Source organism: Triticum dicoccoides, chromosome 4A, assembly GCF_002162155.2.
Source record: "Triticum dicoccoides isolate Atlit2015 ecotype Zavitan chromosome 4A, WEW_v2.0, whole genome shotgun sequence".
Taxonomy (NCBI): domain Eukaryota; kingdom Viridiplantae; phylum Streptophyta; class Magnoliopsida; order Poales; family Poaceae; genus Triticum; species Triticum dicoccoides.
Window position 1 is genome coordinate 268,213,233 of NC_041386.1, and position 25,945 is coordinate 268,239,177.

The window sequence follows — 25,945 nt, forward strand, 5'->3', positions numbered from 1 at the left end:
TTTCTATGATTTATTGAAGTTTATACAATTTTCTGAAATTTCCTGAATAATAATAAATCCAAAAAATACTTATTGCGTCAGTCTGATGTCATGATGACGTCAGCAGGTCAACTGGGCGCTCAGAGTCAAACCTGACGTGTGGGGGCCACACGTCAGTGACACAGGTTAGACAGGGGGGTTAGTTTAATTTAATTAAAGATTAGGGCACTAGGGCCCACATGTCAGTGGCTCTGGGGTTAGATTAGGTGGTGATTAGCTTAAGCTAATCACCTGATGGCGGGGGCCCACCTGTCATGGACCCAGGGGAGGTCAAAGGGTCAAACCCCCTGGTCGGCGGGGTCAACTCGCCGGCGTTTAGCCGCCGGCGAGGCTAAACGCGGCGGTGCAGGTGCGGGTTTCACGTACAGGGCACCGTTCGGGGCGCCGTTGGGCGCTATGAATAGCTGGGAGTGGCCCGCGGCGAGTGGTGCAGGTAGTTGGGTTCGGGGTCGCCGGAAAAGGCGCCGGCGACGTGTTTGGCGACGGCCGGAGCTACGGGTTCGAGCGGGGCGAGGCCACAGGGAACGGGAGGGATGGCTAAGGGGCTCACCGAGCTCCTGAAGATGCTAGGAGCACAATGCCGTGCTCGGTTTCGAGCCTTACTGGCTGCAGTGACGGCGGCGACATCGCCGGCGGCGTGGAGTTCTCGGCTCCGGTGGTTGATGCGGCTAGGGGGCGAATTAGGCAACGGGGCATGGGGGAAACGATGCAGCGGCTCACCGAGGTTCTTCTGGTGCTGCTGGCGAGGCAGGGGAGGCACGGGGTCCGGCGAATCGACGGCGGGGATCACCGGCACCCGAGGTCGGAAACGGCGGCGTTGGAGATGCAGCAGAGCTTCTGGCGCCGCGTGACTCGATGGAGAGGACGACGACGTCGTGGCGGAGCTCGGGATCACGTCGGAGAGGTGGGGCAGTGGCTGTGGGTGCGGGGTTACGGCAGCGCGTCCATGGAGGCTTCGGCCATGGCGGGGAACGGGCGAGGAGAGGCGTAGGGGGGGCGAATGGGAGGCCGGATCGATCGGGACGACACCGAGGAGGAAGACCCGCGGCGTTGCGCTGTCCCGAGGACACAGGCAGGCAGGCAGGTGGCGTGGCAGCACGGCCGTGCGCGCGCGTCGGGCACGCGCTCGGCGTCCGACTGGCGCGGTGGAGACGACGACTGGCAGTTGGGCCGGTGGGCCGCACTGCTGGGCTGGGTAAGTGGCCAGGTATCCTCTCTCTCTATCTCCTTTTTTTCTAATATCTCAGTTTTCTATTATTCTGTAAATTTAGGGCTTTATTAAAAATACTCAGACACTTTCAAAAATCATGAAACTAATCATGGCTACTGTTTAGAAAATATCCAACAGTAAACATTTTAGTTTATGATTAATTGAGCATTTGAAATATTTAATAGCATTTAAATGCCCAAATGCAAATACTATATAATTTAATTCAAAAATCCAGGAATAGCCTATAAACATGTTCATCATTCTTGGAAGAGGTTTTCACCTTTAACAGAAATTATGAACATTTCCAAAGGGCATTCTGGGTTATTGAAAATATTTTTATTGAACCTAGTTAAATTTCATTTGGTGCTAGGGTTTCAACAATCCCCATTTCAAATTTCTTTGGAATTTAAACATGATGGCATGATGAACAAGCAAAGTCAAGCAAGGGCTGAACTGGGGCTGTGACAACACCGGTCTAAATCCTATGGTGCAGAGGTCTGGGCTCATCGCCCATTGCACACCTACACGTTGCGAATGCGGCTGGTGAGCAGACCTAGCAACCTCCATTACAAAGGAAGTTGCGTTACGCGGTCCAACCCTGTGCGCGCCGCTCAGTCGCTAACGTCCAGAAGGCTTCGACTGATACCACGACGTCGAGTGCCCATAACTGTTCCCGCGTTGTTGGTTAGTGCGTATAGGCCAGTGGCCAGACTCAGATCGAATACCAAGATCTCGTTAAGTGTGTTAATTGATGTAACCGTGGACGCCAACCAGGGCCAGGCCCACCTCTCTCGTAGGTGGTCTGAACCTGCCCTGTCGCTCCGCCACAAAGATCCACTCAGAGGGCGGTTGGGGACAAACGTCCTTTCGGTCCCAATCTGTGAATCACTCGTGGGTACTCTACGAGCCGACCCAACTTTAGTCACCACATATATCATGTATATGTGTATAAGTATATAGCCGTGATCACCTCCCGAGTGATCACGGCCCGATAGTATAGCACGGCAGACGGACAAGAATGTAGGGCCACTGATGGAATACTAGCATCCTATACTAAGCATTTAGGATTGTAGGTAAAGGTAACAACAGTAGTAGAAAAGACAGGCTATGCATCAGGATAGGATTAACGGAAAGCAGTTACATGCTACACTACTCTAATGCAAGTAGTAGAGAGAAGAATAGGTGATATCTGGTGATCAAGGGGGGTGGACTTGCCTGGTTGCTCTGGCAAGTAGGGGTCGTCAACAACGTAGTCGATCGGGGCACCAGCAGCGGTGTCAGTCTCGTAGTCTACCAGAGAGAAGAGGGTGAAGAAACAATGAATACAATGCAAACAGATGCATATCGATGCATGACATGACAAGTAACGGTGCTAGGAGTGCCCTAACGCAGTAGGAGGTGATACCGACGAAGGGGGGAAACATCTGAGAAAGTTTCCCTAGAGTTTCGCATTTTCGGACAAATGAACCGAAGGGGAAAAGTTGCATGTTCGCTATGCTAGGGATGCATGGTGGACAAACGGGCTACGTATCCGGATTCGTCTCGTCATTCTGGGCAACTTTCATGTACAAAGTTTTTCCATTCGGGCTACAGTTTATTTTATATTAATTTTAAAATATTTAATCAATTTTAATTTATTATTATTAAATTAATTTGAAATTAGCATTATTGCATCAGCATGACGTCAACAGTCAATATTGACCATTGACCTGGTCAACCTGACATGTGGGTCCCGGTTGTCATAGACTGCTAACTAATTAACAATTAGTTATTTTAGTTAGCAAGCTAATTAAGTTTAATTAGTTCGGGGCAGCGGGGCGTGAGGAGGAGGGTGGAGCCGGCGCGGCGCAGGGGAGGCAGTCCGTCATGGTGGCTCCGGGCGGCGATGGATGGCGACGGGCCGTCAGGGGCGACGGGATCGGGTTTGATCCCGATCCAGATCAGGGGGGAGGAGAGAGCGAGTGTGGGAGAGTGGTGGAATATGGGCTAGGGTTCGGTGGGAGTGGGGGGTTAAGCAAGGGTGGGGTGGGCCGGTCGGGTGGCCTGGTTGCCCAGTTGGGCCGAACGGCTAGGGGGTGGTTTCCTTTCCTATTTTTGCTTTTCTGTTTTGCCTTTTCCCTTTGATTTATTTTTCCTTACTGTTTTCTTTTAGTTTTATATTTTATTATAGTTTTGTAAAATACCAAAGTTGTATCTAATTTAGTTTTATTAAATATACCACTGCCCCAATAGTTTTGGGCAATTAAATAACTTAGTTAATATTTTATTAATTGAAAAGGCATTTATTTATGTGTCTAAGTTGTAGTTTTATTTAAGTAAGGGCATTTAAATATTTTACAAAAAGTTGATTCCTTTACCAATAAGCCTTTGCATTTATTTTCACACTTAGAACATTTTAGTTTTAATGTTTGAGAACTTTTAGTGTTTGGCTTTAGTTTGAATTTGATTTTTGAACCGGTTTTTGAACTAAAGCGAGATTAGAAACAGCAACGGAGGTGACATGGCATCATTAGCGTAGGTTTCGTTGTAGCTTAATTATCCGGGCGTTACAACATGGCATTTTATCAATTGCATGAACCTTAGCTTTGTCCACCATAATACCTCTTTCAGAAATTTTATGGCCCAAAACAATACCTTCATTAACCATAAAGTGCCACTTCTCCCAATTCAAGACAAGATTTATTTTCTCATATCTCTGCAAAACTCGATCAAAATTGCTTAAACAATCATCAAAAGACTTCCCATAAACAGAAAATTCATCCGTGACAACCTCAACAATCTTTCAGAGAATATAACAGTCACACATCTTTGAAAGGTAGCAGGTGCATTGCATAAACCAAAAGGTATACGTCTATAAGCATAAGTTCCAAAAGGGCAAGTAAAAGTGGTCTTTTCTTGATCAGGTTGAGAAACAGGTATTTGTGAAAAATTAGAATATCCATCAAGGAAGCAGAAATGTGTGTGCTTAGATAATCTTTCTAGCATTTGATCAATAAAAGGCAGAGGGTAATGGTCCTTTCTAGTTGCTTTGTTTAATTTTCTAAAATCAATGACCATTGTATAGCCTGTAACAATTCTCTGTGGAATAAGTTCATTTTTATCATTAAGACCTCCTTTCTTAGGGACACAATGATCATGACTTACCCATCTACTATCAGCTATAGGATAGATTATACCTGCTTCCAGAAGTTTAAATATTTCCGTTCTTACCACTTCTTTCATTTTCGGATTTAACCGACATTGGTGATCAACAACGGGTTTAGCATCAGGTTCCATATTAATCTTGTGCTGACATAGAGTGGGACTAATTCCCTTAACATAATCAAGAGTATATCCAATAGCAGCTCGGTGCTTCCTTAGAACTTCCAATAATCTTTCTTCTTCATGTTCTAAAAGGTTAGCACTAATAATAACAGGATATATCTTCTTCTCATCAAGATAAGCATATTTCAATGTGTCTGGCAATTGTTTTAATTCAAACACAGGATCACCTTTAGGTGGAGGAGGACCTCTTAGATTTTCAATAGGCAAATTGTGTTTAAGCAGAGGATGTTGTTCAAAGAATATCTTATCTATTTCATTTCTTTCATGCATATGCATATCATTTTCATGGTCTAGCAGATATTGTTATAAAGGATCAGTAGGAGGCACAACAATAGAAGCAAGACAAATAATTTCATCCTTACTACGTAATTCTTTTTTATGAGGTTTTCTACTAAACTTGGAAAAATTAAATTCACGAGACTCATCACCAAAGATAACACCGACAATTTGTTTTTAACAATCTATTTTAGCATTAACGGTGTTCAAGAAAGGTCTACCAACGATAATGGGAGAAAAGCCATCTTGTGGGGAACCAAGAACAAGAAAATCAGTAAGGTATTTTATTTTCCCACACAAGACTTCAGCATCCTTTACAATCCCAAGTGGTGTGATGGTGTCTCTATTAGCAAGTTTAATAGTAACATCTATGTCTTCTATTTCAGCGGGTGCTATATCATTAATAATTTATTGATATAAGGTAAAATGAATAGCACTGACGCTAGCACCTATGTCACATAAACCATGATAACAATGATCTCCTATTTAACTCAGACAACATGCTTGCCAACAACAGGTCTATGTTTATCTTTTTCATCAGGTTTGTCAATTCTAGCAGCTTCATCACATAAGTAAATAACATGTCCATCTATATTTTCAACCAGGAGATCCTTAACCATAGCAACACTAGGTTCTACCTTGACTTGTTCATCTGGTTTAGGTGTTCTAATATAACTTTTATTAACCATAGTTGAAACTTTAGCATGTTCCTTTATCCTAACAGGGAAAGGTGGTCTTTCAATATAAGCAGTAGGAACAACTGGATCAACGTAATAGATAATAGTTTCATCTTTAGCAACTACTGGTTCTTTAATTTCTTCTTTAATAGGTGGGTGATATTTAAACCACTTCTCCTTAGGGAGATCAACATGAGTAGCAAAATATTCACAAAAGGAGGCGACTATCTCAGAGCCAAGTCCATATTTAGTGGTAACTTTTGAAAAGCGTTGCTATTCATAAAAGATTTAACACAATCATACTTAATCTTAATACCTGACTCTTTACCTTCATCGATTCCCAATCTTCAGAGTTGCGTTTAATTATTTCCAAAATATCCCACCGGAATTCAATAGTTTTCTTCATAAAGGAACCAGTACAAGAAGTATTAAGCATGGATCGATCATCATGAGAAAGTCGAGCATAAAGTTCTGAATGATAATTTCCTTTGAGAGCTCATGGTTGGGGCATGAATATAACATTGACTTAAGACTCCCCCAAGCTAGAGTGATACTTTCTCCTTCACGAGGCCAAAAATTATATATATAATTTCGATCACGATGAACTAGGTGCATAGGATAATTTTTTTGGTGAAACTCCAATTTCAATCGATTCCAATACCAAGATCCAATATCATCGCATAGCCTATACCATGCCAATGCTTTTCCCTTCAAAGATAAAGGGAAAACCTTCTTCTTAACTTCATATTTGGGTAAACTGGCAAGCTTAAACAATCCACAAATTTCTTCCACATATATCAAGTGCATATCAGGATCCTCGGTTCCATCTCCTGCATAAGGATTAGCTAGCAGTTGTTCTATCATACCCGAAGGAATTTCATATTCAATATTTTCAGTAGGTGCAGTAGGTTGAGGGGTGACTAATTGTGGTTCGTTCCAGTCGAGGTGAAGATACCCGGAACAAACCCCTCAAAGGATTGTTTTCCATAGTAACAAGTGACAATAAATTTCAGCACGTAGTAATAATTTTTCCTTACCAATTTTCGCTTACGAAGAGCGCTTCACTCCCCAGCAATGGTGCCAGAAAAGAGCCTTGATGACCCACAAGTATAGGGGATGAATCGTAGTCCTTTCTATAAGTAAGAGTGTCAAACCCAATGAGGAGCAGAAGGAAATGACAAGTGGTTTTCATCAAGGTAATGTCTGCAAGCATTGAAATTGTAAGTAATGAGTAGTTTGATTGCAAGATAATTTGTAACGAGCAAGTAAAAATAATAGTAAAAAAAGTGCAGCAAGGTATCCAAATACTTTTGAGGCAAAGGACAGGCCAAAATGGTCTCTTATGATAAGCAAAGCGTTCTTGAGGGTACACGGGAATTTCATTTAGCCACTTTCATCATGTTGGTTTGATTTGTGTTCGCTACATTCATAATTTGATATGTGGGTGGATCGGTGCTTAGGTGCTATTCTTACTTGAACAAACCTCCTACTTATTATTAACCCCCTCGCAAGCATCCGCAACTATGAGAAAAGTATTAAGAATAAATTATAACCATAGCATTAAACTTTTTTGGATCTAATCGGTCGCTTACGGAATAGCGCATAAACTAGGGCTTAAGCTTCTGTCACTCTAGCAACCCATCATCTAATAACTACTCCACAATTCATTCCATTAGGCCCAACTATGGTGAAGTGCCATGTAGTCGACGTTCACATGACACCACTAAGGGAATCACAACATACATATCATCAAAATATCAAACACATATCAAGTGCACATGATTACTTGCAACAAGATTTTTCCATGACCTCAACAACAAAAGTAACTACTCACAAATGATAATCATGCTCAAGATTAGAGGGGTATTAAATAGCATATTGGATCTGAAAATATAATCTTTCACCAAATAAACCATATAGTAATCAACTACAAGATGTAATCAACACTACTTGTCACCCACAAGTACCAATCTATAGTTTCGGTACGAAGATTGAACACAAGAGATGAACTAGGGTTTGAGAGGAAATGGTGCTGTTGAAGATGTTGATGGAGATTTCCCTCCACAAGATGGGAGAGTGGTTGGTGATGATGACGATGATTTCACCCTCTGGGAGGGAAGTTCCCCCGGCGGAATTGCTCCGCCGAAGGGCAAAAGTGCTCCTGCCCAAGTTCCACCTTGAGACGGCGGCGCTTTGTCCCGAAAGTCCCCTCCTTATGTTTCTAGATCAAAATGACTTATATACCATAAGATGGGCACCAAAGGTGGGCTGGGCTAAGCACAACCCACCAGGGCGCGCCTGGGGGCCCAGGCGCCCTGGTGTCTTGTGCTCACAAGGTGGCCCCCTCTGGTAGTTATTTGCTCCAGTATTTCTTCTTTATTCCATAAAAATTCCTCGTGAAGTTTCATCTCATTTGGAGTTGTGCAGAATAGGTAGCCTGACGTAGCTTTTTCAGGTCCAGATATCCAGCTGCCAGAATTCTCCCTCTTTGTGTGTACCTTGCATATTATGAGAGAAAGGGCATTAGAATTACTCCAAAAAGCATTATTATGCATAAAAACATTATAAATAACAGTAGGTAAACATGATGCAAAATGGACGTATCAATCCTCATCATTCTTTTTCTTGGATGTCTTAGGAGGAAAGGGCACGGGTTTCTGAACCCATGGTTCTCTTTCTCTACCATGTTTTCTAGCAACAAAGTCTCTCTTATCGTAACATTGATTCTTTGATTATGGGTTATCAAGATCAATAACAGGTTCAATCTCTACATCATTATCATTACTAGGTTGAGCATTAACATGAACATCATCATTAACATTATCACTAGGTTCATGTTCATCACCAGATTGTGTCTCAGCATTAGAAAAAGAAATATCATTGGGATTCTCAGGTGTGTCTACAACAGGTTCACTAGAAGCATGCAAAGTCCTATCAGCTTTTTTTCTTCTTTTTATTACTAGGACTAGGTGCATTAGTATTAATTCTCTGAGAATCTTGTTCAATTCTCTTAGGATGGCCCTCAGGATACAGAGGTTCCTGGGTCATCTTACCACCTCTAGTCATAACCCAAACAACATTGTCATTATTCTTACTATTCAACTCATTGAGCAAATCATCATGTGCCTTAAGTACTTGTTCCACTTGGTTTTAACCATGGAAGCATGCTTACTAATAAGCTTAAGATCATTAACAGTTCGACTCATATAATCACCCAGGTAGGCAAGCATGTGAGCATTACGTTTCAATTGTCTACTAACATAGGCATTGAAGTTTTCTTGTTTAACAATAAAATTATCAAACTCATCCAAGCATTGATTAGAATATCACCTTCATCAAATCTATAGAGAGAATTTACCTCTACTACCTGTGTTGGATCATTAAGACCATGTATTTCTTCAATAGGCGGTAAATTCTTAACATCTTCAGCTTTAATACTTTTTTCTTTCATAGATTTCTTTGCCTCTTGCATATCTTCAGGACTGAGAAATAGAATATCCCTTTTCTTCGGAGTTGGCTTAGGAGGTGGTTCAGGAAGAGCCCAATCATTATAATTTCTCAATATATTATCCAATAGTTTTTCAGCTTGCTCAATAGTTCATTCCATGAAAACACAACCAGCACAACTATCTAGGTGGTCCCGAGAAGGATCAGTTAGTCCATTATAAAAGGTATCGAGTATTTCATTTTTCTTGAGAGGATGATTAGGCAAAGCATTAAGTAATTGGAGAAGCCTCCCCCAAGCTTGTGGGAGACTCTCTTCTTCAATTTGCACAAAGTTAAATATTTCCTTTAAAGCAACTTGTTTCTTATGAGCAAGGAAATATTTTTTTAGAGAAGTAGTAAATCATATCCTGAGGAATACGCACACAACCAGGAGCAAGAGAATTAAACCATAACTTAGCATTACCCTTTAACGAGAAAGGAAACAATTTAAGAATATAGTAATAGAGGATTTTTTCCTCATGAGCAAATAGGGTGGCTATATCGTTAAACTTAGTAAGATGTGCCACAACAGTTTCAGATTCATAACCATGGAAAAATGATCAGATTCAACCAAAGTAATTAACTCAAGATCGACAGAGAATTCATAATCCTTATCAGTAACAAAAAGAGGTGAAGTAGCAAACTTAGGATCATATTGCATTCTAACATTCAAAGATTTTTCTTTCAGCTTAGCTAACAGTTTCTTAAGATCATATCTATCATTGCAAGCAAAAAAGTCTCTAATAGTTTCTTCATCCATAATATAACCCTCAGGTACAACAGGAATTTTGTACCTAGGAGAGCTAGTTTTATCATGTGTTTCAAAGTTTTCAGTTTCAATAATTTCACCAGTTTCAAAAATATCATCATCCTCAAGATAATCAATAGTTCTAACTCTAGCAAGATGTTCATCAAGTAATTACCAAGTAGTACAGTTTTATCAAGCAAAGTAGTAGCATTATAAGCATCATTCATAGTATATGTAGCATCATCAATAACATGCGACATATCAGAATTACTAGCAGGTGTATGTGTCGCAAGTTTACTCAAAATAGAAGGTGAATGAAGTGCAGAGATAGATGGCAGTTCCTTACCTGCCCTCATAGTAGAGGGATAGATCTTGGTTCTAGTATCTTTTAGATTCTTCATAGTGATCAACAGATACAAATCCCAAGTGACTCAGAGAATAGAGCTACGCTCCCGAGCAACAGCGCCAAAAAAAGGTCTTGATAACCCACAAGTATAGGGGGTCACAACAGTTTTCGAGGGTAGAGTATTCAACCCAAATTTATTGATTCAACACAAAGGGAGCAAAAGAATATTCTCAAGTATTAGCAGTTGAGTTGTCAATTCAACCACACCTGAAAGACTTAATATCTGCAGCAAAGTATTTAGTAGCAAAGTTGTGACGCCCCAAGACCAGTGCTCCAGATGCCTTCCATGGATTCCGAGATTCTTCATGTGAGTTGTTTTGTTTGTTGCATTCATCTTTGCATCATGTTCATTAGATCGTGTCATCTTGCACCCCTTTTTAAAGCTCAACTAAATAAATTGCATGGATCTTTGATCCATTTAAATCGAGGGAACTCACATGGTGATTTCTCTTTATAATATATCCTCCCAATACTTAGGGAGCTATACTAAACCATTCCATTGGCTTGGAATCACCCATAACACATTTGCTATGCTCTTCAAATTTCCTTTTATCCAACCCAACTTCAATTCTTCCTTTGGGGCCTTTTAGTAAAATTGAGTTGCAATTTCACTTTCTCCATAAATGTTCCAAATATGCCCATAAATCACATATGGTGTGTAGGGTCACCTCCTATAGTTTCAACCCATTTGGAGTTCATTTGAATGGGTTTCAAAATTCAAACATGCCAAGTTAAATCCAACGCATGTGGATTTTACTTCCTCTAGAAAGCCTCGGACCATTTTTGTCAAATTCCTCGTATTTTTGTGAGTCCAAGAAAATAACTCCCATCCCCAAATTCTTTATCTAGCCCCTTTCTTTCATCTCCCTTTTCATCTTTGCTATTTTTTCGTCTGCTATGGGGAGAAGTTAGCAGCAGAAGCCCCCCTCGCTGGCCCATTTGCACCGAGGCCCAGCCGCGACCTCACCTATACCTAAACCCTAGGCCCCGACCCTCTCCATCGATCTCTCCCTCTCGTTCCCATGCCGCCGCCACACGCACACACGCATCACACCAGGGAGAGGAGCTCTCCACGCTCCTCCCTCCTCTCGCTCGCTCCCTCAACCCGCACCTCCACCTCATCATCGTTGACCCGTGCCACTAGAGCCCAGCAGGTCGAAGACCGCTCCTTCCTCTCCTCCGCGTCCGCCCCCGCTGGAGCACACCCGCTGAGCTCCATCATCGCCCTGTTCCCTGCTTCCTTGGGGTCTTCATCGCAAGGCCTTCTTCGACCCAGGGTCATTGCCGCAGCGCCTTGCTCGTACCCCGCGAGATCCAGCAAGTCCGATGCCTCCCCAAGCCCAGCGGCCGTCCTTGTCACCTCCGTCCGCCAGGACCCTCCAGCAAGCCACCGCCGCCGTCCAGGACCACCATGGCCGCCCCAAGTTCCTCAGGAAACCGTGCCGCTCGCCTCCTCTCTACTTCACTATGGGCTACAACCCACGCCAAGGCCCAGCGACCCCCTGCACCTCGAGGCCTCCTTCCTCTGCCCGCGAGCCTTGCTGGCCACTTCGTCCATCGCCGCTGCTACCGCCTTGTAACGCCAAGATGCGGTTATATCTCCCACATGTCGAGGCATGACTTAGAGGCATAACCGCATGTTGGTTTCGTCGCAAGAAGGGTCATCTTCACACAATCCCATAATGAACAAGAAAGAGATAAATAGATAGTTGGCTTACAATCGCCACGTCACACAATGATCAAATAATTCATACATCATTCAGAGAACACACATAGTCTGACTATGGACAAATCCAAATGAAAAGAAGATAACCCCGAATGCTAGATCCCCGATCGTCCCAACTGGGCACCACTACTGATCATCCGGAAAATACATGTTCTTGGGGATATACCCCGCGGTATGACCCGGCCGGATATATGACCCGGCTGGGATTTGGCGTTTCATTGGTAACCTGCCAGAGGGTTGGTGACTCAAGAGTCTGGTGGCTTACTAGTCTGACGACTCATGAGCCTGGCGACTCACTGATGGCCTCGACGGTGGGTCAGATAGAGGACTAGGCCCAAGGCCCAGAAGGCCGGCTCATGTTATGGCGGGCCGGCTTAAGAGGAAAGCATAAGGAATATTCCCTTACAAAGGAAGCAAGACTAAGACTCCACTTGTAATAGAGTAATTCTAATCCTAATAGGACTAGTCATGTAAGCTGCCCCTTCAACATATATAAGGAGGGGCAGGGCACCCCAAGAGAGAGAAGTTTTTTGACAAGTTAGGTTTAGACAGACAGTCAATAGCTCTCGAGATAGAGCATCCTTGTAATTGTGATCATCATCATCAATATCAATGAAGCATGATGTAGGTTTTTACCTCCACCGTGAGGGGGTGAACCTGGGTAAAACCTTGCGTCTCTCGATTCAGACCAACCCCTTCAAGCTACTACATAGATGCATTGGCCTCACGACTAAGTCCTCACACTAGGACATCTGAAGTGAAAAATCCACGACAGTTGACGCCCACCGTGGAGCTCGCACACGATGGTGTTGAGTTTTTGAAGGGATCTATCTCAGGGATCGAGAAGCTCGTGATATATCGAAAAAAGAAGAGAACTCGCAGAAGGATCTGCGGGCTGGATGAACAGTCGTATTGGCGTGTGCGAACAACAATCGATTTTCGCTGCTGCGCCACCTACGAAGCCGCCAAGGTTGAAGATTCTCTACGACTTGTTCCGAGACTAAGTGGAATCGGTTTTTAATTAAATCCGCTCAGTCTGCTAGTCACTGTTAGGCATATATACGCAGTGTCGCGCGCGCCTGACCGCTGTTGCATATTCCATGAGTGATCTACTGGATCAGGTACCGAGGTGTGTGGGTCCCGAAGCAACAATGACCCGATGCACTGTTATTGCTGCTACTTCACGTCAATTGATCCAAGCAGGAGTACTTCTCATGTGAAGACAAGGACAGGGTTATTGGTTGGGTTTGATGGCTATTGCTTACGTGAAGAACAAAAGACCCGTACTAGATGAGCACTAGATTGGATTTGTTTTTCTACATCCAGCCAAAACATATTACCAGCGGTTGAAAGTTACTACGAACAGCAACAAGAAGGATTGGTCTCCACCTCGGTCTTTGTTTTTGAGCCGGCCGCAAGTCACCTAGCCATGGCTTCCGAGCCACTGCTACAACCCGTCACCGACTGTTGTAGCCCTGCTGAGCTGCCGCAGCCTCGCGTCTATTCGGCCCTGAGCAACCAATCTGCCTTCTGCTCCGGCCGCCTTGCACTGGCGCCATCCTGTCTGCTATTGCTCCGGCCGCACGCTATGCGGGCCTCGCGCCGCTCTGGTTCGGTTCATCTCTGCCCGTTGTCCACCTGCTGAAGCTGTCAGACACCCGCCTCGCTTCACTTCTGCCGGCTACACTGCCGTATGGCCGAGCTACCGCACTGGCTTGCCGCCCCTGCCGCAGCTCTCGCCTTCATGGTTGCTACACCGCCAACTTGTGGGGCGACCCTTACCCCCGCTGCTGCTGTGCTGCCCTGCTGGGTTGCCACCGCTGTGCCCGCGAGCCGGCTCTGACTACGACCCCGCGGCTGCCGTTGAGCTGTGACTCGGCCTCGTCGCCCTGCATCTGCCAGCGCTGAGCCGCTGCGAGGACACTGTCTTCTGCCTCTTGTGACCTAGTCTGGTCCGCTCCTGCATGAGGCTGCTCCTGTGTGCCTCCGCTCTGGCTTGCGTCACCGTGTTAGTGCCCGCCGCTGGCTCTAGCTCGCCGTCTCTCCATTTTGCGCTTACCTGCACCTGGCCGGGTCTAGATCTGCAGCGCTGTCTCCCGTGTCACCCTGCTTCGAGTCGGCCAAGCTGCCTTTGCCGTTCCTCTGTGGCCTGCGAGCCACTGCCGCCGATGAGTCTTCAAGTAACCCCTACTCGATCTTGCTTCTGAAGTTGCTGCGCTCCTGCGTGGTTTCCTGTTGGTTGACTCGTGAAGAAAGAGGAATTGGGGAGTTGATTGGACGATGGACAAAGAAAAAGAGACGTTATGTTTGAGAAAAGCAAAGTTAATCCAATCCAATCCAATCATAGTACAGTACATCTATGCTGTACAAGCTGCTGCAAGCTGGAATCGGTCTAGCTAGTTGTGTGCTTGGCTGCTTGCTAGCTAGCTAGTTTTTCAAGTACGTCTGCGGTTGATCCTAGGTGATCTGCTCTACGATTTAAAATCCAGTATTGTCCTCGAGCCGCCACCACGGAGCCGCCCCTTTTCACTATAGGTTGCCTCCCTGCCGAGAGCCGTCGGGGCCATGTTGAACCTTTCTACCGTGTTGAGCCGCTGGGGCTATATTAAGTCACTGGTCTGCCTGAGCCGCCTCTATCACATTGAACAGACCATCCGTCGTTTGAATAAATCAGGTGATATTCATCTAAGTTTTTTTTATTAGCACATATTGTTTTTGTCAAAGAACAATTTATCTTTGCCTTGATCTGCAATATTGTTTATGCAGGACAATTATTCATTGCAAGAATGATCGTTATGTCACATATATAAAGCTCGCGCCAATATTATCAAGTGTTAGCATCCAACCATACCGCATTGTTCAACAAATGTGTGTGCAAACCACCGCCTCTGTGGCTCAGTCTATAACAACAACACCGCGGTCGGCTCACCCGTCTGCGCGGGTTTACAACACCACAAATAAGTCACCCGTCCTCCCCTGCGGCCGACTCTCCCGCCCGCACCGGCTTACAACACCGCGGCCGACTCATCTGTTTGTGCCACCTATGATGCTGCGGTTGTCTTTACTATCCGCCCCGTGGTCCGGTCTATTCCAACAATCCTGGAGGCAAATTATCATATATGGTCGGGCGCTGTCTATACTGGATGACCTAATGGGCAGGTGCACAAGTCGCTGCCACTATAGTTTGGTTAACTTCAAACAGCAAGTTGGAATGAACCATTGACCGACTTGCCAACACGGCTAATATGGGATCATTTATAACCCGCCGCAGTCACCTCAACCTTATGTGGATTCACATCGCGTTATCAGCGCCAATGATATACATCTTATGCTATGGTCAAATATGGAGAATATCAAGCCAACTCCTTGAGTTGTCTTAAGACTCGGGGGCTACAATGATATGGCTCAGCAAGTCTTGCTAGTTTCAGCAAATTCAAGAACCCCGGGACGTTGAAGGAGAAGATAGCCCGGTCCCGGAGGCTGCTGCTATATTTATGAAAAATTTAAAGGCTGTTAGAAAATTTCCGGATTAAAAAGAAGGATTCCGGTTCAAGGAAAATCCGTCTCCCACAAAGCTTTGAAGCTCTCAATAACCGGTTTAAGATTTCGGCTCAAGAAGAATATTATCTTTCGCAAGTTTGAGTTCTTAGAAAAAAATAAAGGTTGTCAAAGAGAACTCGTTGCCATGATGCACTGTTAAAACATGGGTATCCGATCCAGCATACATGCCTTATTACAAATCACTTGGAGGCTTGATGCCCAAACTACAGGGACCAAAGAGAGTTGGATGCACAACACAGCTCAAACCTAGGTCCCCGACGAGCACAATTCATAAGTATGTCACTTGGGGGCTTCCTGTTTAAATATAGGTGTATTCACCAAAGAGAGCATAGCGTTACTACCCTCTTGACCAGGTTATATTGTTCAAACATAGGCGTATTCGACCAAAGATGACATAACCTTTCCGGGTCATCCTACCTGTATATCAGCTGCTTCAACTACATCAGGTCATCCTGATTGACCTGCCGAACTCTTAAACAATCAGTCTTTTATGGTGTATTCACCAAAGGTCCTGAGCTTGTTAAGGTTCAAACGGCGGTTTGTCATGTGAGAGCACGACTTACAGATAGTCAGGATAGATCCAGGCTTTATAAGCCGCCTTCCTTGAAACTTGGATAAATCGGCCCATAATGCATGCTGCTACTCTGACCCTGCGTACTCCCGAGAAGTCTATCTTTAAACAATACCTGACTTTATCTGGGTTCAAATGTCGACTGGGTACTGTGAGTGCCGGCTCACGAAAAGCACGTACCTTCCAGTGGCTCAGGCTAGTTTCATTGAAGAAGAAACTTCAGCTTGGCGGCCTGCAAGAGCCTCGAATTTCTTGATTTCTTATTTCTTTTCTTTATATGATCTCTTTTTTGCCATCTGGTTTTTACAAATAGGGCCAAGCTGCCCTACTTATGGCTCATATTTGAAGCACCTTCGGGTCTCTATAACCCGCCAGGATGGCAGACTCTAAGTCGCCAGAGGATAATAATCTTGAGTTGTCGCTCTAAAAATGCTAACCACATGGAGCTGATAAGCCAACAGTCTAAGAACACAACACAGGTATGATTCTTTGTCTAACAATTGTGTCAACATCGTGGCGAGACCGACCCTAGTTATGGACTATCCATCCCCAGTGATGCCAATTGGGTATCATGACCCACCCGAAGGTATACCACCAGGGCACTTGTGATCTGTTTGTGTGCAGGAACCGGTTTTCAAACCGGGTTATATTATTCAAATCTTTAATAGCCAACATGGCTGGATTTTTATTATGGTTATCAATAACCAATATTATGATTGAGGTTTTCAATGTCGCTTCAGTGCAATGGCTATTATTTTATCAATGGATATAATTTATTCTACAATGGAAGGAATAGTCCCGAGTCACTGCAGCCTTACTACCCGACACTTGGGGGCTACATTATTCAAGTTGAGATTACATCAAATATGCAAGTCCCATGTCACTGCCAGCATGCACCATGACACTTGGGGGCTAATGCAAAGTCATTTTTACTGGCCTTATTCAAGACCCGACTCATCACATTATAATGAGCCGGCCCTTGGGGGCTACCAATTGCTCCTGTCAAGAATTTAAGGTACACAAGCTTTAATCCATTATATTGAAAGGTTTATTGCTTAGTTGGTAGAGTACAAAGCTCTTAACCTTGTGGGCGTGGGTTCGAGCCCCATGGTGGGGGTTACGTCATATGAAGATATTATCAATGAAGTATATATATAAAGTCCCAGGTCAATATTATCTTACTGAGCCGGCCCTTGGGGGCTACACGTGGTTGTTCAAGTCTACATGATCATATCTACAAAGTCCCTTCTCATTAGTGCATAATGACCCGGCCCTTGGGGGCTACACTAGTTGAAGTTTTTATGAGCATAAGGCAATTACAAGTCCCAGGTTGCTGCAAGCATGACAACCCGACACTTGGGGGCTACATATGTGGAATATTCAGTTTTGACTAGTGATTGAGATGAACAACCTGGATTTCTTCAAGGTTGCAACATTTATATTGAAGCAAGTCTTAAGCTGTTACTACGCTCCCTTCTTAAGACTTGGGGGCTACCGGTGATATGAATATAATGGAGGAACATCTTCAAGTTCTCAGTTCTTTTAAACAAACCAGGTATCATATTTTTAGTTTTGGCTTGGATAACTTAGGAGAGTCAATTACATGACCCACCATCATTTTTTTATAACCCGACAATTTTTGCAAGGATAAACTGGCAAGTTTTTCATCTTCAAGCCGACTGAAAATCAGATGAGTATTCCAAGACCAATATTTTTTGTTAAGCATTGGCAGCTGAATCAAATGAATTATTCTTCAAAATATTTTTCTGTGAGAAACCAATGACAACAAATTGATTATGATGCCGGTTTATTGACCCAGACTTTCTAGAAGAAGGAAATGACAAGGACTTAAGGATAATCAGGTGCCGGCTTACAAGAATTTTTAACCTGGAGCACAAGCTGCCAAATTTTGTTCTTGTGTTTATTTTGCAGGATCAGTTTAACATGGATAAATCCAAATTAAACTGGGGGCTAATGTCGGGGATATACCCTGCGGTATGACCCGACCAGATATATGAACCGGCTGGGACTTGGCGTTTCATTGGTAACCCGCCAGAGGGTTGGCGACTCACGAGTCTGGTGGCTTACTGGTCTGATGACTCATGAGCCTGACGACTCACTGATGGCCTCGACGGCAGGTCAGATAGAGGACTAGGCCCAAGGCCCAGAAGGCTGGCTCATGTTATGGTGGGCTGACTTAAGAGGAAAGCGTAAGGAATATTCCCTTACAAAGGAAGCAAGACTAAGACTCCACTTGCAATAGAGTAATCCTAATCCTAATAGGACTAGTCATGTAAGCCGCCCCTTCAACATATATAAGGAGGGGCAGTGCACCCCTAGAGAGAGAAGTTTTTTGAGAAGTTAGGTTTAGACGGACAAGTCAATAGCTCTTGAGATAGACCACCCTTGTAATTGTGATCATCATCATCAATATCAATGAAGCATGATGTAGGCTTTTACCTCCACTGTGAGGGGCCGAACCTGGGTAAAACCTTGCGTCTCTCCATTCTTACCAACTTCTTCAAGCTACTACATAGATGTGTTGGCCGCACGACTAAGTCCTCACACTAGGATATCTGCCGTGACAAATCTACGACACACGTAGTAACGGCCAAGGTCCTCGTCGAACTCCCAGTTGAGTTTGGTAGCATCACCTGCACTGGTATCATCGACACCTGCAACTATTTCGGTAGTATCTGTGAGTCACGAGGACTCAACAATCTCAAAACCTGTGAGATCAAGACTATTTAAGCTCATGGGTAGGATGTGTTTATGAGGTGGAGTTGCAACAAGCGCTAAGCAAGTATGGTGGCTGAGGGAGTCCTGGATTAGGGGGTATCCGGATAGCCGGATTATATCCTTTGGCCGGACTGTTGGACTATGAAGATACAAGATTGAAGACTTCGTCCCGTGTCCGGATGGGACTCTCCTTGGCGTGGAAGGCAAGCTTGGCAATGCGGATATGTAGATCTCCTTCCTTGTAATCGACTCTGTGTAACCCTAGCCCCCTCCAGTGTCTATATAAACTAGAGGGTTTAGTCCGTAGGACCAAGAACAACAACAATCATACCATAGGCTAGCTTCTAGGGTTTAGCTCTCTGATCTCGTGGTAGATCAACTCTTGTACTACTCATATTATCAAGAACAATCAAGAAGGACATAGGGTATTACCTCCATCAAGAGGGCCCGAACCTGGGTAAACATCGTGTCCCCGGCCTCCTGTTACCATCTGCCTAGACGCACAGTTCGGGACCCCCTACCCGAGATCCGCCGGTTTTGACACCGACATTGGTGCTTTCATTGAGAGTTCCTCTGTGTCGTCATCGTTAGGCTTGATGGCTCCTTCGATCATCGATAGAGATGCAGTCCAGGGTGAGACTTTTTCCCCGGACAGATCTTTGTATTCGGTGTCCCCGCACTGCAGGCCAACTCGCTTGGCCATCTGGAGCAGATCGAGAGTTACGCCCCTGGACACCAGGTCAGGTTTGGAAGCTTAAACTACACGGCCGCACATGAGGTATTATAATTCTTTCAGGCACAAGTATAAAATTGCCTTTACAATTCAGTAAAACATTGTTTTTACAATGGGAATACATGTCACTCAAACATAATATTCTTCGAGCACTGAGCCTCTATTGAACGAGCGCCTTCAAGAACTTCTTAAAAGTAGTGCTCGGCAGCCACTCGGCCTATGGCCGAACCTTGTGCCGCAACAGTGGTGGCATCCATCTCCGCCCAGTATTTTTGACATGGGCAAGGGCCATCCGCGAGCCTTCTATGCACGCCAACCTCTTTACAGCATCAATGCGTGGCACAACACCAAGGAATTGTTGCACTAAGCTAAAGTAGCTATTCAGCCTTGGCCCTCCCGGCCATAGATGACCCACAACAGACCTCATGGCAAGTCCGGATAATCTATGGAGCTCGGCCCACTTGGCCATTTGCTCATTCAACAACAGCGGATGGGCTGGAGCATGAAACTGTGACCAAAACAGTTTTTCCACTCCGTGACCTTTTCGATCCTTGAAGTAGTGGGCCGCATCAGCAGCACTTGTAGCCAAATCCACATAGGCGTCCGCAGAACTCCATAGCCGGTCCAGAGGTGCATACTTCGGATCCCCGAACTTAGTCCGCAACAAGAAGGGCTTCCCAGATACAATATCCGCAGCTTGATGCAGCTCCTCCTTCGCCGCTCTAATTTTGGAGCGGGCCTCCTTGGCAGCCACCCGAGCCTTTTCCAGGTCCGTCGCCTTCGCCCGATTTTCTTCTTCAAGAGGCTGGTAATGGTCAGCAACATCTTTTAACTCCTGTTCGGCCCTTAACTCTTTGCCGCCTTTAAAGCGGCCGCATTGCTAATCCTTGCTTGTTCCTTGGCTCAGGCAAGCTCCGCCCGAAGGGTCTCCATGGTGGCAGCTCCATCAGCAGTCACAGCATATTAAGTATACTAGCATCATGCTGCTCTTATTATGTGACAATCACCAGAAAAATCACCTACCCTGTGCCTCGTCAAGCCGCTTGTTAACAAGCACGATGTCGGCATCTGCCACATCCAGTTGCCGCCTTAGTTCAGAAAACCCATCAGTCCGGCTAGCCACTGGAGCTTCAACCACCTGCACATAAAGGCGGTCTGGTTATTACCTAGGACTATGATCCTCTGTTTGCCGCCGTTTTCGACGACAACCAGAGTCTCAGGGGCTACTATCTACACAGGGCACATCTAAAAATGTGCGGTACTGTCAACAATGTACATCATTTCGTGTACCTTAAAACCCGTCAGTAGACTCATAAAGGCTTCATGCAACCCGCTTTCAGCGGACGAAATCCTTTCAATCTCCGTACCCATCAACGTGTGGTGCTCTTCTGAGATAGCCGCTCGCTCTAGCAGATCCCTCAGTATGTCTGACTGCACACTAGACGGTGCCAGACTCTTTTGATTGCTCTCTTCAAGAGCCGGATACTGAGGACTTCAGGTGGCCATAGGATTACCTCCTGGCCTTGCCGGATCAGGAGAAACCCTCCGCGACGACACCTCGGGATCGCCCTCCTCGTGAGGCGGTGTGGCAGGGGGAGGCGTTTCGCTCTCCATCATCTCTGGAAGAAGATCCCCTGAAGACGAGCTCTGCTGAGAAGGGCTAAGATCCGAACTGTAAGATAAATGCTTCGGTTATTTTCCTCAGAAGTAAGGCGAGATATTTTCATTATTAAGTACCATTTTACTTACAGCTCGGTGGAGGGCTGATCCCCTTGAGGGCATAGTGCGGCCAGGGTATCCCCCAGGGCAGGACCCTCCGGCAGAGATTTCTTCGCCCGTTTGGAGACCATTGTCTTCGGGTCCTCAGAGGCGGTTCTCTTCCTTCCCTGGGGAGAGGAAGTTTCAGTTTCTCCTCCCCGGCTAACCTCCTTCGCGGAGGTGCTAGCCTCCTTGTTCCCCCCTTTATCTTCTCCCCAGGGCGCTTTATAAGGCGCGATCTCCAGCATCCTAGTTAGCACGGGATTTGGTGAGGTCTCAGGGAGGGGGGCCGGACACTTGATTAACTTTGCCTTCGCTATCCAATCCTGGTCAAAGAGCGGCTTTTTAGGGCAACGTTGTGATAAATAAACGGACAGTGTGTTCGGATGCGGGGCTACTTACTTGGGTATCCGGGCGATTGCAGCTCAGACCTGCATCCTCAGTGATGTCCGGACACATTATTTGTCGCCCGAAGAACAATTTGTACATCTCTTCGTGCGTCATAACAAGGAAAGGTTGAATAGCTCGCGGTCCTTCCGGGTTGAATTCCCACATCCGAAGGGGCTGGCGTTTGCAAGGATGGACTTGACGAACTAGCATAACTTGCACTACCATAACCAGACTGAAATCTCTCTCAAAGAGATCTCAGATACGGCTTTGCAGTATTGGCACATCCTTGGCTGGACCCCATCTCAGCCCCCTACTGATCCATGACATCAGTTGTGGTGGGGGGCCTGAGCGAAAGGTGGGGGCAGCTACCCACTTGTTACTTCGGGGAGCTGTGATGTAGAACCACTCCCGCTGCCACAATCCGGACACCTCTGGGAAGCAACCCTCAGGCCATGGAGCGTCAGCAATTTTGCTTATTAAAGCGCCTCCGCACACTGTGTGCTGCCCCTCGATCATCTTCGTCTTCACATCGAAGGTCTTGAGCCACAGGCCGAAGTGAGGGGTAATGCGGAGGAAGGCCTCACATACGACAATAAGTGTTGAGATGTGAAGAAGGGAATCCGGGGCCAGATCGTGAAAATCTAGCCCATAATAGACCATAAGACCCCTAACAAAGGGATCCAGAGCGAGGCCTAGTCCTCGGAGGAAGTGAGAGACGAACACGACGCTCTCGTTGGGTTCGGGAGTAGGGACGACCTGCCCTCGGGCAGGCAGCCGATGTGAAATTTCGGCAGTCAGATATCTGGCCTCTCTCAACTTCTTGATGTCCTCCTCCGTGACGGAGGAAGGCATCCACCGACCTTGAAGGTTGGATCCAGACATAGTTGAAGGTCTGAAGCATCTGACCTGAGTTTGGGGTGTTAGAACTCGAGGCGGGGGAAGGATTTGATTGAGCATGAGAGGGAAAAAAGAAAAAGCCTTGCCCCCTTTATAAAGAGGGTGAATATCAAGCATCCTCCTCGTGGCCGTTTAGGACTTGACTAAGATCTAGGAGTCCTACCCATAGGCACGGTTGGGTTACCCACGCCCGTATTGATGAGAATCCCATGATAAAGGGGACACGATCTCTACTTCGACAAGACGTGCCAAGGAAACCGCCTCGCAAAACACGCTGAGATGGGTTATGAAAAATCATTCGAATAAAGACTTGGCTGTGGCGTGATGTCACACTACGGGGTACATCAGCAGATTATATTTGTGGAAATATTATTCTCTCTACGATGGTATGTGGAACTTGTTTTGCAGAGCCGGACACGTTCCTCGTGTTCAAAATATTCTATGAAGTATTCGGAGGAGGAACCCGCCTTGCAATGCCGAAGACAATCTGCACGCCGGACTCATCGTCATTGAAGCCTGGTTCAAGGGCTACTGAGGGAGTCCTGGATTAGGGGGTATCTGGACAGCCGGATTATATACTTTGGCCGGACTGTTGGACTATGAAGATACAAGATTGAAGACTTCGTCCCGTGTCCAGATGGGACTCTCCTTGGCATGGAAGGAAAGCTTGGAAATACGGATATGTAGATCTCCTTCCTTGTAACCGACTCTGTGTAACCCTAGCCCCCTCCAGTGTCTATATAAATCAGAGGGTTTAGTCCGTAGGACCAAGAACAACAACAATCATACCATAGGCTAGCTTCTAGGGTTTAGCCTCTCTGATCTCGTGGTAGATCAACGCTTATACTACTGATATTATCAAGAACAATCAAGCAGGACGTAGGGTATTACCTCCATCAAGAGGGCCCGAACTTAGGTAAACATCGTGTCCCCGGCCTCCTGTTACTATCCGCCTAGACGCACAGTTCGGGACCCCCTACCCGAGATCCGCTGGTTTTGACACCGACAGTGGCTAACATATGAGTACAAGAGTAAGATGAGAAACTGCGCAACGGTCGTAAACTAGGAGTGATTAAGAAGTGATCTTGAACTACTTACGTACATACATAACCCAACCATGTTCACTTCCCGGACTCCGCCGAAAAGAGACCATCCGGCTACACACGCTGTTGATGCATTTTAATTAAGTCAAGTGTCAAGTTCTCTACAATCGGATATTAACAAATTTCCATATGCCACATAACCAAGGGCACGGCTCTCGAAAGTTTATACCCTGCAGGGGTGTCCCAACTTAGCCCATCACAAGCTCTCACGATCAACGAAGGATATCCTTCTCCCAGAAAGACCCGATCAGTCTCGGAATTCAGGTTACAAGACATTTTGACAATGGTAAAACAAGACCAGCAAGACCTCCTGAATGTGCCGACAAATCCCGATTGGAGCTGCACATATCTCGTTCTCAGGGCACACCAGATGATACATCCTACGAGTAAAACCAACCCTCGAGTTTCCCCGAGGTGGCCCCGCAGTCTACTCGGTTCAGATCAACACTTAGAGGAGCACTGTCCCGGGGGGGGTGAATGAAGATGATCCTCGGGTTAATTAATCCCTAGGAAACATTTTAGGTTGTTATTAGGCATATGTTAAAACCAAGGTTGGGCCTTGCTGGAGGAGTTTTATTCAAAGCAAACTGTCAAGGAGGTCCCATAACCCCAACTGCGTAAGGAATGGAAAATCAAGGAACATAACACCGGTATGACAGAAACTAGGACGACAAGAGTGGAACAAAACACCAAGCAAAAGGCCAAGCCTTCCACCCTTTGCCAAGCATATATATGCATTAGTTAAAATAAGAGATATTGTGATATCCCAACATATCCATGTTCCAAAATGCAACAACCTGCAAGGCACCTGCAACTAGCAACACTATAAGAGGGGCTGAGCAAAAGCGGTAACTTAGCCAAACAATGATTTGCTAGGAAGGTGGGTTAGAGGCTTGACATGACAATATGGGAGGCATGATAAACAAGTGGTAGGTAGCGCGACATAGCGATAGAACGAACAACTAGCAAGCAAAGATAGAAGTGATATCGAGGGTAATGATCATCTTGCCTGCAGAGTTCTCAGAGTTGTCGAAAGCTTGATCCTCGTAAACATACTCAATAGGTTCCTTGTTCACGTACTCGTCTCCTAGATCTACCCAAAGCAAGAACACAAAGAAACAGAACAACAATCAATCACGGTGCAATACACAAGCAACATGATGCAAGACATGGCATGGAATGCAAGATATGATGTGCAATGCATGTGGGTACTCCGGAAGGGAAAAGATGATCAAGGCATAAACTTGGCAAACCAAGCATGCCACTGTAAAGATTGAGCGATTTCAGTCGAAATCGATATAAGGATCACTGGAAACGGATGCACGGTTTGCAAATGACGAGCAAAACAAGAACGATGCAAAGCTGCGCTTAACAACATCATATCACTTATAATGCATCATGAAACTATGCTACTACACTCCGACATAGCAACAAAACACATGGCAGTAAGGTACATGTGAAGCTCTACAAATCATGAACACTAAGCTCCTGCTAGAACTCACTAGAACAAACTTAAAATAGCATGGAAAACTACAAATCATTGCAGCTTCACAGACTTGGAGAAAATACTAAACATGTCATAAACAACATCAGGTATCAATGTTTAGAGCTAGCAAACAACATGCTACAGGAACATATCATGGCAAACAAAGGCATGGCATACTAGTACTAAAGGCAAAGAATAAAACTCCCTTACTGAACTTTAGCTAAAGATGCACAGAAAATGAGGTAGCACCCATGCAAACATGGCAAGTGATATGATCAGTTTCAGACTAAGAAAAAGAGCATAGCAGAAACAGATTCATGATAGCAACTTTACAAGCTCATGCCACTCACCACAATGCATTTCATGGCCTCACAAGGTAACCAATAGTAAGACACAATTATGAAGCTAAACATGGCAAGAGCAAGTTCATAGGGTGCATGGATCACTAGCAAAACACATGACAAAAATGAACATGTTAATAATCTTCCAGCAATAATATTTAGCAAAATTAGAGCATGGTAATGACAAGCTAGAGTACCCCATAATTACAACCAAAGGCATGAATGGATATAGCATAACCATATCTTCAAAACATCCTTACTGAACTTCATCAAAATATGAATGGATCTACTTGTGACAACAAGACAACATAGCATCATAATGTAACAGGAAAAGATAGCAAAATTACTGTGTCTGAAATCAGCAACCTCATGTAGCCTACTTTGCATGCTTGTGCTAGTCACAACAGAGCTCATAAAAATGCAAGGCTTGCACCACTATAAAGATGGCATGGAGATGCTCCTAAAACATGTAGA